This window comes from Protopterus annectens, chromosome 3.part0 (genome assembly GCF_019279795.1).
Source record: "Protopterus annectens isolate FY-2018-M chromosome 3.part0, PAN1.0, whole genome shotgun sequence".
NCBI classification, from domain to species: Eukaryota; Metazoa; Chordata; order Ceratodontiformes; family Protopteridae; genus Protopterus; species Protopterus annectens.
Window position 1 is genome coordinate 1,917,240,967 of NC_056731.1, and position 16,430 is coordinate 1,917,257,396.

General features: G+C 43.4%; 1 protein-coding gene across 1 annotated transcript in view; it reads right to left on the bottom strand.

The window, feature by feature from the left end:
• NBEAL2 (neurobeachin like 2) overlaps nt 1–16,430 on the bottom strand; it is a 3,059,867-nt gene that overhangs the window by 124,631 nt on the left and 2,918,806 nt on the right. The window lies entirely within an intron of this gene.

The window sequence follows — 16,430 nt, forward strand, 5'->3', positions numbered from 1 at the left end:
AGGGAATGAAGGATTCTCTCTGCATTGTTGGGTGGAGTTGGGAAGAAGGTAGGTAAGTAGATGGACTGGTTTAGGGATAGTTCATTTATCACCTTGGGCATAAAGGAAGGATTTGTGAGTAAGGTACCTCTGTCATTATGGAAGGTGGTGTGGGGGGGGGGGGCAGGCCATGAGGGCCTGTAGTTCTGACACTCTTCTAGCGGAAGAAATGGTCACTAAAAGACTTCCAAGTACACATTTGTAAGGAGGCCGAACTAGCTGGCTCAAACGGAGGTACTGTGAGTTTTTCTAGCATGAAGTAGAGGTCCCAGGGAGGAGGGATGGGTTTTCTTGGTGGTCTAATATGTAGTACCCCTCTCAGGAAAAGTTTAATGTCCAGCCTGGAAAGCAGGGGTGGCTATAAGGGTAAACAGGCTGAAACGGCTGACAGGTGGACTTTCATAGAGGAGTAAGTTAGTCCAGACTTAATGAGATCACAAACATAGCTAAGGACTAGGGTGGGGTCTGCCTGCATACGGTCCCTGTCCTTAAGACGACGCCATTTTGTGAATCTTTCCCATTTAGATAGGTATGTCATTCTAGTAGTTGGTTTCTTGGCCTCCCCTGGGATTGAAAGCACATCCTCAGAATAGACCTGTCTGTAAGGGATTAGAAGCTGATCACCCAAAGTGTTAGGTTAACTTTTGCAGCTGAGGGTGAATGACAGATCCCTTTTGCTGAGACAGTAGATCCACCTTGTGGGGTAAATTGTGGTGATTGCCCCTGGCTAAAGAGTGAAGAAGGGGGAACCAGTGTTGCCTTGGCCAGTAGGGAGTCACCAGCAAGATTTTCGGTTGGTCCTTCTTGATTTTCAGAAAGACTTTTTGTATTTGTGGGAAGGGGGGGAACGCATAGAGAAGCATCCCCTTCCAAGGAAAGCTGAAGACATTCACTCTCCAGGCTGATGGAGTGTGATCCCTGCTGCAGAATTTGCTTAGTTGTCTGTTCTGGGGGGAGGCAAACAAATCCACTTGAGGGATGCCCTACCAATGGACTATGTCTAGAAAGGTTTGCCTGTTTTACATCCATTCGTGAAGGTAAGAGGATGTTCTGCTGAGCAAGTCTGCTTATCTGTTTTTCTGGGAGGGGATGTAAGAGGCCTGCAGGAAGAGGTTGTGTTGGGTGGCTAGCTCCCAAATCTGTAGCGTTATCCTGCATAAGAGGTAGGCTTTTGTCCCTCCCTGTTTGTTCAGGTACCACATGACTGTGGTGTTGTCTGTAAGAATCTGAAGAAGGCCTGGTTGAAGGATGGGAAGAAAGGCCTGAAGGGCCAGCAAGACTGCAGTCATCTCCCTGACGTTGATGTGTTGTTTTTGAAGGGCAGGGGTCCAAGATTCTTGAACCCTGTAACCCTTTAGAGTTGCCCCCCACACTAGATCTGATGAATCTGTGTGTATGGATTGCGTAGGGGGAGGAAGTTGCAGGGGAATGCCTTGGTTTTGGAGGATTTGTTGAATCCACCACCTCAATTCTGACTTTAGGCAAGGCAGAAGGGGGATTTGTTGGTCTAGGGAGTGCAGGTGCTGAGACCATACATTCTTTAAGTATCACTGAAATTTTGTCATGTGCAATCGAGCTAAGGGAGCATGGGAATCATGGCTGCCATGAGTCCCAGTACTTGTAGGAACTGCCTTGCAGAAAGGTGGAATACCCCCAGAAGATCTTGGAAGTGAGTTGAGAGAGACTGTACTTTGTCCTATGGGAGGAAGGATCTCATCAAATCCGATCTGATCCTGCATCCCAGGAAAATGTTGTCCTGCTGTGGATGCAGAGATGATTTTGAAAGGTTTAGGGTGAACCCCAAGTTGTGCAGGATGGTCATGGTGAATTTTAGGTGACTTAGGAGCATTGTTTTTGATTCCGCAAGGAGCAGGATGCCATCCAGATAAAGGTATATTTGAATGCCCTTGGTTCAGCAAAATGCAACGGCAGGAGCCAGGCATTTTGTGAATACTCTTGGAGCCGTAGATAAGCCGGGTCTATATCACGTTGTTGAACTCTTAAAAGTTTGACCATCATATGATTGACACCATATGACTGAACTTTTAAAAGTTCGAACGTTTCAACGGAGATCTCAGTACAGTGCGGAATGGGGTGCTGCGGTAGCATTGTCGCCTCACAGTAAGACGCTGTCCGGTTCGATTCTCAGCTACAGCGTCTTCTGCGTGGAGACATGCGTGAATGGGCATACCTTCATTGAAGGTTGTGCGTCAGGGTTGGTAACTCGGCACGTAAAAATCAACTACCAATCATTAGCGAACCGGAGTTCCGCTGTGGCGACCCCTAACTGGGAAAAGCCAAAAGACACAACAAAAGTGTGATCTCGGGAGTTGGTATATTTGAAGAGCGGGGGTGTGGGGGGTGGAGGCGGGGCTTGCCCCCTTCTTAAACCATTCAGGTAGGTTTTTTCTTTGTTTCTTTTTTTCAAACTTTTAAAAGTTCGATCATATGGTGTCGACCATATGATGTTCTAACTTTTAAAAGTTCAATTATGTAATATAGACGTGATAAGCCGAAGGACAAGGCTGTACACTGAAAATGTGAGGAAATGCCAGTAAATCTCAGGAATTTTCTGTGGGAGGGCAGGATAGGAATGTAGAGATAAGCTTCCTTTAAGTCCAGAGTGGCCATGAAGGCTTGGGGTGGTATCAGGGGCAGGTGGGTTTGCAGAGAGAGCATCCTGAAGTACGGAACTTTTAGGAACCGATTTAGGTAGGATAGGTCTAGTATGGGTCTCCAAGGACCATCCTTTTTTGGGACTAGGAATAGACGAGAATAGAATCCTTTTCCTTCCTGGCCCACAGGTACTGGTTCTACAGTTCCTAGGGAGAGGAGCTCCTGCAGAAAATGTGGGAATAGGTGGAGCTGCTTTTTTGTTGGGAAGGGAATGTTTTTGACCTTGGTTTTTACTTCCAAGATAGGAAGTATCCTCTTTGAATAATGGAAAGGACCCATTGGTCTGAGGTGATTGTTTTCCAAAAGGGGAGGCAGTGGGGTAGGTGGGCAGACAAGGGGAGGTGGGCAAGGCAGTCACGCCACTGAGGAGGGGCCCCCTCTCGCAGGAAAGGGCTGTTTGGAGGGTGGTTGGTTGCTGATTGGTCTGGAGTATGGCTGTCTTCTAGTTCCTCTTCTTGGTCTGGAGGAGGAGGGATGAGAAGTGGAACACATCCTTCTGACAAAGGAAGTCTTAGCAGGATAATTCCTGTAGTACTTAGGGAAGGGGGATACTAGCAAATGTTTGATGTCTTCCACCTCTTTGCTTTTCTCTTGCAAGTTTTTTGAAGAGCTCAGTTGAATTCTTGCCAAAAAGTAGATTGTGGTCCAGTGGACCATCCAGAATTTTGGATTTGAAATCCTCTGGAAGGGGTTGAAGTTGTAGCCAGTAATATCTGCGTTGGGCAGATGCAGAAGCTGCAGACTTAGCTGAGGCTTCTGCTGCATCATAACTACACCTGATGGAGTGTGTGGCCACTTGGGTGACTAGGGACAGTATTGATGCAATGTCAGACTTAGTAGGACACTTAGGTGTAGAGGCTAGCAGGGTAGAGGCCTGAGACACTAGGCCCAGAGCGTATTTTACCATGTGTGTTTGGTAATTAATGGCTCTGAAAGCCAAGGTGGAAGTAGTATACACTTTTTTGCCCAGTCTATCCACAGTTTTGCTGTCCTTATCTGTTGGTAGGAGACTGGCAGAGGGTAGCTGTCTAGAATGTCTGTCAGGAGCCACAGCAATGACAGCTGTATCTGCTAGTGGAGGTTTAACCAGGAAGGTTTGGTCATCAGGCACCTTATAAAACCTGTCTGGTCTTTTAGGGGCTGGAGGCTGAGAGTCTGGGTTCTTACAGACAGAGTTGAATGCGTCCAGGATGGCTGGGAGCACAGGAGGTATAGCTGAAGGAGAGGGAGACTCAAGTTGCAGAAATTCAAAATATCTCTTCTGGGTGTCAGACATTAGGGTAATGTCCCATTTATAGTTATCGTTTCTCCAAAAGTTAAATCTTCAAGTGGGGAGTCCCCTTTAATGGAGTCTTCGTCAGGGGGAATAGAAGTCAACAGGGGAAGCAGTTTGAGACACATAAGAGACTGATTCCTCCGAGGAGGAATCATATTGCTATTGCTGGTCTTCTCCTTCTTGAGTAGTTGGATGTTGGGGAGAAGAGGCAGAGGCTGGGTGAGGGCTGAGCACAGGGATGGTGGAAGGAGCAGGGCCTGTGGACCTAAGGGCCATGAAGGCCTGCATAAGAGAGCTTGTAAAGGACTGCCAAATCTGGCAGCGCTTCAGAAGCAGGAGTGATATTTTTTGTCTTCTGTTTTTTCTTGGAAGGTGTAGGCTTCGAGGACGGCCTAGGGATAGAAGCCAGTCCTGCAGTAGGGGAGGACTCGGTCGGTCGTCCAACAAAAGTTTCCCCCTCGACGTCAGTTGGGGCCAACGGCTGAATAGTCTCCATGGACATGCATTCTGTGGCTGCAGAAATGGTTTCTTCAGCAGGAACCGTCGAAGCTAAAGGACAAAGCGGGTGTTCCTCGGCCCCTATATTGGAAACCAGGGGGATGTCTGCTAGCAGAGTGGCAGGAGAAACAGGTCTGGAAAATTTGGCCTTCTTCCTGTGTGGTTCGGGTTGGTTGACTGACTTTGGGTCCATCCTAAGGGCTAGGCGTTTAAGACGCTGGTTCTCAAGATATAAATTTAATGCAGCCAAACGACTGTGAAGCATCTTGGTCATGAAGGACTTACAAATGGAACACGACGTATGGTCGTGTTCCCTACTTAGACAAAATACACATTTATCATGAGAATCTTTGTGCGGTATCTGCCGGCCGCAATTACATTTGCCTTTTTTAGCTGACATCACCCAAAAACTACAACAAACCAAGCGCAAGCAATGATAAAGAAAACAAAAAACCCCAACAGGGAACTTATCTTTCCAAAGTAATTGTAAGTAGGAGCTGAACGATCGAAGTGACGACGTCTGCGGTTGAAAATTTCAGAGGTCTGTGCGTGCCTGCATCGCATTTAAGGACCCTGGTTTATGGCCCTACGTGCGATGTCCCACACACCTACAGCATCCAGGCAAAAAGCTTTTGTATAGCAGCTAACGTTAGATCACCTGAGGCAGAAAATCCCACACCAAAGTGAATACTGCAACACTGGAATAGAAGGACATCATATATGATCACTAACATGCAGGCTCAGAGATTCTTGGATCTGTCAATGCAAATGCTCTGGAACAGCTGGCATGCACTCCCACTAGGGGCTCAAATATTTCTGACATAATACTCAGAAACATTTGGGGGGGGGGGCATTGCATCCGCCCCAGCATATTGTCCTCATTGGTAAGACTAGATCATAACTCGTTCTCCTTTGAAATAAATCTAATGGTAGTACCCCCATCAAACCCTAAAACTGTACACAATTTTCAAAGGTAAATTACCTCCTACTGAGTGACAGCATAGTTAATTTTAAAGCTCTCCATAACCAAAAACATGGAGGCCTGTGGAGAAGTATACATGAATGCCGTGTACAACCACTTAAACAACTGCATAGAAACGGCAGTACCTGACCAAACTAAACTCAGGTCTAGCTGGAAAAACATGCCACTCTGGTGGACCCCTGGCATAAACAAACTGTAAAACAGAAGGAAGAAATTAGAAATTGCTGTCTAGAAATAAGTAGGAGTGAGCACAACATTGGAAAAAATCCCTCATCAGTCTCAAAAGGCAAATCAGGAAACTAGTCAAGTCTTCAAAAGCTAAATATGAGACTAAAACAGCCTCCCAAGCAAAGTATAGCCGCAAAGCATTTTTTAGTTATGTCTAAAATCTTAAGGGGAAATAATCAAAATGTGCTGACTTGGCTGTAGATGGCACTACCTATACTTAGCCAGAAGAAATAGTAAACTTGCTGGCAAATAAATTCGGCTCAAATTTCACCCACTCATCACCTATGGCTACTTCCCATAAAATACGCCCTACCATTCCTTTGTCTCTTATCACAAAAGAACAGGTCATCATTGCACACTCTAAAGCTAGAAACACGGCATCAATGGGCCCTGACAGAATCCCAGGGTGTCTATTAAAAAGCTTGAAACATGACCTACCAGACTCACTCAGATCTGTTTAACCAGTGTCCAGACAGACTTTTTGCCTCAGTAGAGTGGGGGACAGCAATAGTCATCCCTCTGCACAAGGGGGGACCATCAACTGACCCAAAAAACTACCGACCTATAAGTCATACTAGCCTCATATGTAAGGCTATAGAAAGGATAACCATGGACCTGATTAACAACAACATAGAAACTCTCTAGTCTCGAGTCCCAACCCAGCTTGGCTTCATCAAGGACAGATCCTGCCTACTCAATCTGGTGGACTTCTTTGAGAAGGTCACCAAGGCCATGGATGAGGGTAAGACAGTGCATGCCACCTACCTTGACCCTGCAAAGGGATTTGATATAGATAAACTCACAAAATTGGACATGACTCTCTACATCACCACATGGATAGTCAAATGGCTCATGGATAGGACACATGTTGTTGGAGTTAGGGAATCAACATCCAGCAAGAGGCCAGTCACCAGTGAAGTACCACAGGGCTCAGTGCTGGGTCCCCTTCTGTTTGGAATACACTTCTCAGATGTCAAGGCAAATGTAGATGGCCTTTGACTGTCTGACTGTTGTTGACTGCATGTTGGGGACAATCACTGACTCTCTAAACGATGCTGATATCCTTTAGAAAGGTCTGATGCAGACTAATGATTGGTGTCAGAGCCATGGCCTCAAAGTAAATCTGAAGAAATTCATAATAATATCCTTTGGGAAATCAAATACCCCTGCAAATTACAGCATTGATAGCACCCCCAAGAATGAACCCAGTGATGAGAGATCTAAGTACTCGGATAGACAGTAATCTGAGCTTTGGCCACCATGTGTTCATGGTGATGAGGATATCTTTCTATGTGTCTCAGCTTATAAGTATGGGCAAGTCATCTAGATCTAAGGATGTTGTACTACCACTATACTCAGCCGTCATCAGACCAATAACGGAGTTCAATGCACCCTTTGGCATGTACCTCGCCAGGCACCTGCAACAGCTGGAGCATCATCAGAGGTTTCTCACCAAATAAATAAATGGTATAACCAACCATGTCATATGTGGACTGATTAAAAGCCCTATCAGTAGACAGGAAAGAAAGATTCTTAGTGAATTAAAAAGCAATACAACAATTAGATTCATGAAACCGGATAAAGGCGGTGGGATGGTATTGATGTCAAAGTTCGACTATAGTTGTAAAATGTTTACTATTTTGAATGACCCTGCCACTTATTCTAGAGTTTCATTGAACGAGATCAACCATGCCTATTCTAAGACTGACATAGAGTTATTTGACGCTTTCTCACAGGATGTTATTAATGGTGTTGAATTGGACTATCTGAGTGTGGATGACCCAGTTATCCCGGTGATCTCTGGAATTCCTAAGATCCATAAGTGTATGCATGATCCTCCTTTTAGGCCAATTGTGGCTGCCAAGGATTCAAAGACTGAGCCCTTGGCTGCCTACATCGACCATTACACTAAGCCTATTAATAAAAATATTGATCACATTATGAGAGATTCTTGGCATTGTTTGGAGATGTTGCGTGACATCGTTACGCTAGAAAATGTGAGTTTTTTGGCCATTGATGTGATCAATTTATTTTCTGTAATTCCACATGCTAAGGATGTCAACCCATTTGAAGAATGTTTAATTGGATCTGGCATGCTTCCTAATGATAAGGATAATTTTTTAACCAGTTTGATGGAAATTGTACTGAATAGTAATTTCCTCTTTTTTTGAAGGCGAATATTACCGCCGGACCACAGGTGATGCTATGGGAGAGAAATGTGCTACAATTTTTGTAAATGTGGTCTTGTTGCAATGGGAGAAGGAAGTGGTGTTTAGATCCAAGTATATGTCTAAGATTGTCAAATATTTGAGATTTTTGGATGACATCCTGATTTTGTGTAATGGCTCTATATCTGAAATTGATGACTTTGTAGCCTTTTTGGATTCTAGCACTGACTTCTTGTCGTTTACTTACAGACACAGTTCTGAAGAAATAGACTATTTGGATATGTTGTTAAAGAACAATGATGGGAGGTTGGTCTCCACGATTTTTAGGAAACCAACTTACTCAAATGGACTCTTGCACTACAACAGCTGTCACCCTCCCCATCAGAAATGTGGAGTGGTCAAGGGCCAGATGTGTAGGCTATCTAGGCTGATCAATCAGGATGATGATTTCAGTAAGGAATTGTACGCACTTATAGGGATGTTTATCAACAGAGGTTACCCACTCAGATTGTTGCTCAACACCAAGAGAGAGATCTGGAGAAAGAGGCATACACTCTATCGACCGATTTTATCATTGGAATCTAACGTGGTTGACCCTGGTAAGAAACATGCGGTGGGCAATAATGTTATGGTATTAAAGTACAATCAGGACTGCCCCAGGCTCGTCAGTATTTTAAATACTGCTTGGAAAAAAATTTTTGATGATGATCTTAAACAGAGGTTAGGTGTAACACCAAAGGTGGTACACAGTAGAGGAAGCAATTTCAAGGATCTTCTTGAATTGCGAGAGATAGATCATGACAGGAGGCGTGTCTCTAGGATGTACAAGTGTGGTTCTTGCAATTTTTGCAAGTATATCAACGATGGCCCCTTATGTAGTTGTGGATGGCTATCCCCGCACTTTATGTCCTGGTAGGGGAACATGTAATACTACAAGTGTTGTATACTTAGCAACATGTTCCACAAGCTCGGTATTCTATGTTGGTAAAACCATGCGGAGACTGAAAGATAGAATTGCCAAGCATGTAAGGGACATGAAAAATAAGAAGACAAGTCGTGCCCTTTATAGACATTCTGTCATATGTCAGAATTTTAAGTGGTTTCTTTTTTTCATCATTGACATAGTGAACAAAAGGGGAAGAGGTGGCAATACTAAAGTGATTTTAGAACTAAAAGAAACAAAATGGCAATTGACACTAAACACCAAGAATTCCCCTGGTATTAATGACAATATTTCTATTGTACCCCTTCCTAAATGGAAGTCTTTTAATATTTAATTTAGCCAGTCTGCATTTTTTTAAGTATGTTAAGAGGGTGGTTTATAAACTACTCTAGTATTTTTAACATGTTTGACATTCAATACAATTGTAGTGCATAGGATTTTAAATCAGAATTGCAATGATTGAGCTTTTATATGTCTGATGCCATGTGTATTTTAACACAAATAGGAAGTGATCTGTATGTTGAGTGACTCTGATGATATGAGTGTTTTATTATAAAAAGGAAGTGATGTGTATGTTTATTGACTCCGATGATGCCTAGGATTTGAAGGTGAAAGCGCTTAGACACGAATAAAGCTGGTTCTCTCTTGCCACTGTGCTTTTTTTCCACGTTTTTTATTTTTGGTTTTATTAGTGATTTTTCACCTCTAGTGACGTGGAATTTATGTGTTGACGGAAATGTTGCATATTTGTAAAACTAACTGTACGAGGGTTACCCACTCCAAAGATCTAAACCTGATCTTGGACATGAATAGATCATGCAAGAGAGACAGACATGTGCCCCAGAGATTGACCCTCCTCTGGAATAGACTTCCTATTCATGTGAAGCAGAGCTCTTCCCTGACCTTCTTCAAATGCAATCAAGACCAATGGATGGGAAATTGCAAATTAACTCCTGAATTGACACCCATGTCCCTTATGGACAGAGGCAGTCTGTAAAAATAGTGGAAGCCCCACTTGCTGAACCTTGTTATCTTTCCCCTTGTGATACAAACTGGATAAGATCTGTGTAAAATGTGTTAGGCTTTTAAGGGCTCTTGAGCCGTTAGCCTAGTAATCTTCTATGAGCCTGTGAACCTAAGATACAACTTCTTCCTGCAGGAAATAGTTTAGTGATTGTTTTTGAATACATTTTTCAAGTATTTTGGAGAGGGGCATATGATTGTTATATGTCTAAAGTTAATAATGCCTGTTGAATTTCCTCCTTTGTGTAGAGGGATAATGTGCGACTGTTTCCAGGGATAGGGAAGACGGGATTCCTGTACTGACCTATTTATAAGAATCGATACAGGATAGGCAATGCTACCAGCTGCAATTTTAAGGAATTTGCTTGGAAGGTCATCAGCTGAAGTAGAGCATGGTTTGAGTTTAAGGGTAGTTTTACATAGAATGTGGGCACAGAGTTGAAGGTGAAAATGGAAGAGGTGATATGTGGCTGCTGTGCAGGGTTGGGAATGGATGTCGAGGAATTCTTAGTTAGGGATGCTATACTATCTGTGGAATAAGAACTGAATTCTATTGCAGTTTCGAGTGGTGAGTTATTGAGAGAGGGGTTAGGACTGAATTCTTAGCCAGAATGCAATATTTCTTTAATGGTGGACCAGAATTTTTTTAGGGCTGTGTTTACTAGTTTTGAAAGTTGTTATAGTACAGTTGCTTTTTTCATTTCTTTGCTTTTAAGTACGGTTGTGAAGCATTCTGAAGTTTTTGAGATATTGAGGTGTTTCATACTTTTGCCATTCCTTCCACACTTTTCTCAATACTGCATTAGCATTCTACTCTTTTTGGTTAGCCACACTGCATTATTTATTTTTTTGTCTCATCCTTCAAGGAGGTATAAGGGTATTGGAAAGTTGTACTGAATTAATTTACAGCATCATCTATAAGGAGGATTGTTAGGATGTTCTAGTTAATAGATGATAGGTCAGTAATGCATATTTCTGGGTTAAACTTGGTCAGGTTGCATGTTGTTTTAAAAACAGCTGTTTAAGTGGATGTGTGAGATGTCTGGTTGTATAGACTGGGACATAGTTGCTGACAGAGTCTGACACAGTACCTGTGATGGTGACTTTGCTAGGGTCTGATACTAGGATCCAGTCTAATAAGGAAGTTGATGTTTTGCTATAATATGTGGGGCTTTTAATTAGCTGTCAGAAACAGTAGTAGTCCATGCTAGATGCAGGTGAGTTAGAGGTTATGTCCAACCAAATGATACTGACATAACCTAGTAGTATTTTTTCTTGGGGAATTGTTATGGATATCTAACTTAGGACATTTTCCAGTGTAGCTTTATTGCTGCCAGGAGGGTGAGACCACTTTCAGCATGCAAGAGGGATTAGTGCATAACACAATCCTACCCCAGTGGAAAATCAGGGAATAGGTGCACAGGTGAAATATGTATGTGGGAAGTAGAATGGTAGAGTAAGGGGGGCACATGGGAATTGAGGGTAGGGTAGAAGAGTAAAGTAAAACCAAGTGTAGCATGCTTCCCACCCTCAGGTCAATTATTAAAGACAGCAAAAAACTTATAGCTAGTAAAAAGCGATTTAGGAGGAGGCACAAAGTTGAACAATTTTGTTTTGATTTACTGAATGCAGAAATCAGGAAGTTATGGAGAATAAGTAACTGTCCTATACAATGTAATCTATTGGTCAACAGAAGGAACAGTGGGCAACACAGTAAGTAGTCCTTAAAGTCCAAGGACTACTCCTTAAGTGGGAATATGACAGCCACTTTCCAGCACAAGGTAAGCACATATTTGACTGCTTAAAGTTAATACACAGCAAGGAACTTCATGTTAAACTTGCTTGCATTCCACAATGACAAATTCTTAGTGAGAACTTTCAGGAGTTGTGTCTTGTTGCAGAGCTCTGCAGTACTGTGGTCAGGTGTGGATGCAGTGAACACAGGATATACAGCACAATGAGAAAGTTCTCAGCGAAAACTTTTGGAAGTTGGGCCTTGTCACTGAGCTCCTACAGTACTGGGGTCAGGACTGGATGCAGTGACCACAGACTGTACACTGTGAAGGGATAAGGTGACTAAGTGGAAGTGGAGACCAAAGTGTGTAACAGTAGACATTCGTAGAACCCACTGTGTTACTGACATATGAGGTAAAAGTGCTCTCTTCTACTCTATCTTTGGCAGACAACCACAGCTCAGAGCTCCCTCCCCTGCCTGTCTGTGGGAGAGATGTACTGATCACCTGAGAGTACAGGGACTGTCTTTCAGACCCACAGACAGGACCCTTTCAGTTTTCTAGGGTCCAAAAGGAAGACACGATGAAAACACAAGCTTGCGAACACCTACTGTAAATCAAAAGCTACACACACACACACACACACACACACACACACACACACACACACACACACACACACACCAAAAAGGCTACTGAGCATAACTCAGCAGCACCTCCAACACCAAACTATGTACATACAAATGCAGGGAGGGGGTGGATGACGGTTGAGTACTGTCAGTAAGGCAGTGTGTTCTACAAATATCTACTGTTACAGGTAAGTAAGACTTATGCAAATGTATTATGTTCAACAAACATTGCCTTACTGGCATATGGGTAGCCTTCCCTGGAGAATGAGCCTACTGAAACCTGCTTTGAATTTAGAAAAGACTTTCAGTTCACAAAAGCATGGACAGAGGATCAAGTTGCTACCTCTAGAATGCTTCTACAGTCCACACCTTTCCAATAAACCACTGAAGAGGAAAAGCCCCTGATGGAATGTGGCTTTACCTTGCCTGGGTTTGCCTTGCCATGATGGGTAAAGCAAAGAACAATACCAGAGTACAACCAATGTGCAATGGTTTGCTTAGAGATAGGCTGACCCTTCTTTGCCTCTGTGTAGGAAATAAAAAGCCTTTCAGCCTTCTTGAAGGGTTTCATTCTTTCACAGTAGTACCTGAGCTGCCGATGCACACCCAAGGTATGAAGTATCAGTTCTCTCTCTTATACTTAGGTTCTGGGAAGAAGACAGGGAGGTTAATATATTGACTGAGGGTGAATTCTGAGACCACTTTCAGCATGAATTAGGGATTAGTGCACAACACAACCCTATCCCAGTGGAAAATCAGGTAAGGTTGTCCCATCTGAGAACCTGCAGCTCAAAGAGATGGCTTGCAGATTTTAGAGCAATATGCAAAACAGTTTTCCACATTAAGAACTTCAGATCAGTCTTAGTGGCAGGTTCAAAAGGTGGTCAATTTTTCCAGAACACAGTTGAGATCCCACAGGGGAGGAATTTGTTTGCGAGGGAATCTCATATGCAATACTCCTTTCATGAAATGTTTTACGAAAACAGAAGAAAGGGGGGACCCACTGGCAGACCAGAAGAGATGCCTGATAAATGCACTTTAATGGATGCATATGATAAGCCATCCTGAAGTAGCTCACATAAATATTTCAAGACAAGTGGGATGTCAACCTCAAGGGATGCTCTTTTCACATTCAGGCACCACTTAGAATGCCTCATCCATTTGTAAACATAAGATTTTCTAGTAGCAGTTTTTCAGGCCTCCTTTAACACCTGCTGTTCATCTTCATAAAACAAGTGCCTAAACAGAGTCAGGATTGAATTATCTACACTGTTAATTGCAGTTGCTCCTAACTGGGGTGCACCAGTCGCCCCTTCATTTGTGTCAGCAAATCCAGAGTGTGAGGACGTCTGTGGCAGTTGCACTTGGCAAATACCATTAGAAGGAAAATTCAAGATTGCCAGGGCCAATAGAAGGTCAACACAATGATCTTTGTCATGTCTTTCTTGACCTTCCAATATACCTTGTGAATCAGTGGAAAAGAAGGAAACATGTACAGGAAGATTCCCTTCTGATGCCTGGAACATAATTTCTCTCCAGTTGTCTATTTTGAAATGAGGCAAACAGATTTATTTGACATGTTACCCATAGCTAGATTACATCCTGGAACACTACTGCCTTGATCTGCCACTCATGTGGGTCTGGCCAGGATCTGCTTAATCTATCTGCCATAACATTTGCTCTGACAAGCTGTATGATGCTTGAAGAGTTACAGAATACTGTAAAGTCTTCTCTCAGGCCATCACTGCCAACCAGCACAGAGGGTATGACCTTGTACCCCCTTGTTTGTTGACTTTCAAGGTGTGGATTACTGTCATTTCCTTGTTTCTTTTTTGCAGCCATGCATTCTTGGACCCCCAAGTGGCCTGGACTTGTACTCCTACTGACACAGCTCCCAAAGTGAAGATGGATGAATCTGTCTGGACAGACTGTGCTGGAACAGGCATGAAGAAGGGAAGACTTGAACTGATACTCAGCTGTGCTCTTCAGCCCTGTAACTCTCATCTGATGAAAGGCAGCACTGGTAACTAAGATTCCAGGGAATGTAGGTGCAGAGTCCAACAATTCCTGACGTACCAATGAATTTTCCACATGTGGAGATGGACAAGTAGTGTCATGAGCATCATGATGACCATTACTCCTAGAATTTTTAGGAATTCTCTTGCCAAGGTGAAGTTCCTCCTGGAGAATTCCTGAAACACCATTTGGTAAAGCAGGACCTTATCTTTGGGAAGAAAGGTCATTCTTTTGTCTGAGTCAATTAAACATCCTGGGAAGATGAGTCTCTGTGAGGGTGTCACGCATGACTTCCAAAGATTCAACTTGAAGAGTTAGGTGAAGACCTTCTCTAGCATTTCCAAACACTTGGATGCAGACTTGCACTGATTTTCAAGTCAAAGTAAGGAGCGATGTGACTACCAAGAGTCCGGCAGTTAGCCACTACCAGAGCAAGGCATTTGGGAAACACTCAAGGTACAATGAATAGCCCAGAGAGCAATGATGCAACAAATCTCAAATATCACCTGAAGTGATAAGCAATGGGGATATGGTGATGCGCATCATTCAAGTCCAAGGTCACTATGAAGCAGCAGCCCGGCTAAAAGAAATCACTGTCTGGATGGTGAGTGCCTTAAATTTGGGGACCTTGATAATGGTATTCAGAAAAGGTATATCCAACACTAGTCTCTACAACTGCTCTTTTCTGGGAACTAAGAAAATTCTGGAGAAGAAACCTTTCATCCTTTCAGAAGGAGGATCCAGCTCTATGACCCCTGAGTCAAGCATCTGCCGCAGTATAGGAGGGAATAACAAAGTTTGGTCCAGCAGGAGAGGTGACACTCCTCTTGAACTAAGGCGGATATTCCTTCCACCACCACCTGTACCTCTACCAACAATGTTGAGCACCCATTTGTTGAAAACTACTGACAGCCAGGCCTTCTTGTTGAGAGCTAAGTTTCAAGACGGGGCACACAACGTGGGACTTGGGAAAGATAGGCGGTATGCCTTGGCATAGTCAAAGGTTGGAAGGGGGCTATCTTTTTGAGAAAGGAATCTCTCATTAGGCTTGGCAGAATTCTTGTCCTGCTATTTCCTTTTGATGCCTCGGCTTTTATTTAGCTGGGACTTCTGTCTGTAGGGCCACTGAAAATTAGCCTGCTCATTGGACGGAAACTTGGGAATATGGAACATTTTAGACACTCCTTGCATCTGTTTAACTTGGTTATTGTAGTGTTTAAGGAACCGATTAGCTGCTATACCAAACACATAATCAGAATCAAGTTAAGCATTCGGAATCTCATTTTTAACTCATCAGAAAAGTACACTAAACACCGAAAGTGTGATGAGACACTTAGGGACACAGGTGGACAGTGGTCTCACCTTCGATAACCACATCGCTACAACAGTCAGTAAATCCTTCTATGTGGCACACCTCATCACTAAGGGCTTTTCATTCAGAAAAAAGAGGTCATTGTCCCACTGTACTCATCCCTCATTAGACCCATTATGGAGTACAATGCCCCATTTCGTATGTACCTCATAAGACATCTGCAACAGCTTGAAAGGCCGCAGAAATACCTCACTAAAAGAATCACAAGCCTAAAGCAGATGCCCTACGTTGACTGTCTAAAAAAACTCCAGCTATACTATGTGGCATATCGTCTACTCAGAGGCAATCTCTGCTTAACATACAAGGCCATGTCAAACCCTGAGCTGTTGGACATGCTCCACTTAAAGAAATCCCAATCCCTCACAGCCACATGCTCCAGGGATCTAAACCTTGTCATCAAAATGAACAAAACATGCTGGAGGGATAGTTTCCTGACCCAGAGACTCCCCATACTCTGGAATAGACTGCCCATACATGTCAAGCAGAGCACCTCATTGGCCCTCTTCAAAATTGATGATTGGATGGGAGATAGAAAATTCACCCCGGGGATCACGTCAGTTGCCCTCCTAGACAGGGGTCCAGGGAAGTAAATATTGTGGGAAGAAATATCCAGGGAATTGTTATGGCTAGGCTTGTATAGGCCCTAGGGCCGATAGCCTAGTACCACCCTATGAACCACAGACATCGCTGCATTTTTAGAAACAGTATTGGCCCCTTCCAAAGGGCTCTTTAAAGCATATTTAAACACCTGAAAGATATTGGACACAACATCCACAGACTTTTTGCTCAGTAGATAACAATGCAGCAAACTTGTCTAAACTACACATGCACCTTAACACAAACTTCC